The sequence below is a fragment of the Cryptomeria japonica genome, chromosome 5 (assembly GCF_030272615.1).
Source record: "Cryptomeria japonica chromosome 5, Sugi_1.0, whole genome shotgun sequence".
Taxonomy (NCBI): Eukaryota; Viridiplantae; Streptophyta; class Pinopsida; order Cupressales; family Cupressaceae; genus Cryptomeria; species Cryptomeria japonica.
In genome coordinates this window covers 710,202,117-710,205,137 of record NC_081409.1, presented here as the reverse complement: position 1 = coordinate 710,205,137, position 3,021 = coordinate 710,202,117, and positions in this window count along the sequence as shown.

Here is a 3,021-nt window from a genome sequence, read left to right as displayed (position 1 = left end):
TGTGAACCAAAAAAGATTGTCTTTCTAGGAGTACTTCAACATGGCAAAGGTGACTTAAGTATTTTTTTTTACAATGAAGGGTAGGTTTGGTGAAATAGGAAAATGGAACCTATGGTACTACTTTTTATCAATGTTGATAATATTCAATTAGTCTATGTATAAGAATCCAAGCCCTTTGTAGATTGTTACTATAAGCATATCTTATTAGTTTCTCCTAGGATAGGAAAATGATCAAAATAAGAATAAGTTCTAGATAAGGGTCATGCAAGAAGATCAATCATAAAAAAAATATTTATTAAAGTGATCGAATAAATATGGACCTAAAGGAAAGATAAAGACATAGTATGACTATTAGTAAGATGTAAAATGGTATGGGTATGATAAGTTTCATAAAACACATGCATACGATGCCAAACATTAAGAAATCAAGATAATAAATATGAAATGTAAAAAAAGTAAGCAAGAGTAACAATGAAGTATGAGAAATCAAAGAAACTAAGAACAACACTTGATGAATCATAAAATGAATAGGAGAGAGGTTCCCAAAAATAAAGAAACAAAATATAAATCATAATATAGGTGAAATGAGAGTAAAAAAGGAACCACAAATATGGCATAAATGAAAAGGATAAAGTGTAATTATTACATATAAGAATCAAAATAATAGCTAATATAGGTATATACATCAATAATTCTCAATACTATTTAGTGTCTCATGGAAATTAACAACTTGGATCTCCCTCCAAAATATCATCCATAACCAAAAATATAACATTTGGATCATTCTCTTTAATAATATATGTTCCTTTCCAATCACCCAAGTCTAAATTCTAAACAATTTTTTTTACTATTAGTGAAAATTACACTAATATGTGGAATCATAGGAATCTCCTTTCTAATCCATTTCGTTTCCTTTGATAGTGGTTGCATATGATGATTTTGCACTTGGTGAACCATTATTTTATCATTTAAAGAATCTATGTAGTAATTTTGTTGGCATGAAACACTAAGGTTTTTTTGTAATATTGGCTTATTTTCCTACCATAGTAGAACAAATGACAAGGTATAGTTAGCTTAAAAAATTACAACATTTTATTCTTTTTTTATCTTTTTGACTTCTTATTAACTTTGTTATTGTAGCATCGTATATTGTACACCTTTATTAGTGTGTCCAATTTCACACTCTCCTAGCACCTATTTTAGTATTTCCCTTTCCTCTATGCATTATAGGACCTTTATTGTAATTAGTTTATATTTAATTCAATATTATGTGTCTTATTCCACTTTATTACATCTCACACTCTTATTTGGGCCCTTAATTCTAGGTTTTCCCTTTATGATTTTATCCTAATTTATCCATAATTCTACCCTAATTTTAACTCTCAAATCATATTTCATATATCTACACATTATTGTTTGAGCCACCAAGATGGAATTTGCATTAGAATCTCATTATCTTGCAACCCGAGAAATTAAAAAAAAGGTTGATAGGACCAAGGTGCTTTGATTCACTATGGTCCTCAACTTTTTTCCTCGAATTTTTTGAGGATAATACTTGATGGTCCTACCTTATCCAAATTTAGCTCTATGTGAAAACATATCAAATCTAAGTCATCCCAAAGGTAATTTCAATTATGAAATCCCTATATAAGTCGTCCTTCTCAACTCATTTTAATCTAAGAAATGTAACCAATCTAAGTAATCCAAGCAATCTAAGAGATCATTAGGAATTTGTGAAGCATTCATTACCAAGCATTTTTTAGAGATCTTCAAGGCTGCATATTCATCCTTCAACCATTATGGAGAAAAATTAGATCAATCTTATGCAAGAATGTGTGTGTGATTAGGGTTCTGTGTTTGTCATTCCATTTCATACAACATTTTTTATTATATTCAAAGAGAAAAGAATCATCATCAACAAGTGTTGATTTGAGGCATATCTATTCAGCATTTATTTCATTATTTCATTCAAGGTTAATTCCTAAACGGAGGTTTGACTTAGGCAAACCCATATTCCCAATAATTTACCCTTTATTTCTATGTGCAAGAAATAGGTATAGAGCTACGTTCAAGAGGATCAATAAAGTTCACAGAGATGAATAGGTTCAACTTTTAGAGGTAGAAAATTCAGAGGACCATGGTGAATTGATGTGCCCTTCTCCCGACAAAAGGTTGAACTTCTAGAAACAAATATGTGACGTCTTATTTTGCCCAAATCTAGGTCAGTGTCTCCATATGGCATCTACAACTCACTGTTTCTACCAATTTACATCAGAAATTCCTTGTTTTACCCTAATTTCAACATTTTCACAAATCAACTTAGAAAGAGGGAACCAAACCCTAACCAGTGGATCTAAGCAAAAATCTCAGCCCTTTCCTTAGTAGGATTAAGGCTAGATCTATTAGATTCACCCCTCTTTCAATGTATTGGCTAATTTGGTTAATTGGTGGTCTTATCCTACTTGGTAAAACCCTAGTTCTAAATTACACCTCTACATTTTGGTAAACCTAACTTCCTAAACCATAATTTTTTATTTGTGTTCTTAAATATGATTTGTATGCATATTAATTTTCATTTTGGCACTCATAGGTTATATTTTTAATCAAAAATTCATAAATTAAGAGGTTAAATTCATAAGAACCCTAATTTAGTTTCCTAAAATTATCTTGTGCATTGCATAATTTTTCAATTGTGTTTTCAGATCTAGTTCATTCTTCCATTACATGTTTAAATTTGCATGTCTCAAAATAGTAATTTTAAAATAAAATAAAAATAGTTCTTTCATGCATTGTTATGTGTGTTTAGATTAGTCCTTTTATGCTTTATTTCATTACATTCGCTTCTTTCATTGCAAGTTTCCTTTCTCTTAAATTAGAAAAATTTCAAATTTCTTTTTGCCACGGGGTTCTCTTAAGTTGCAAGGATTTAAAAGATTTATGAAAATCCCCTTTCTGAGCATTTGAGTGATCCCCTCCCAATGTTTCTCTCACTAAAGAAGACATATTGATGCAAGAAAATAT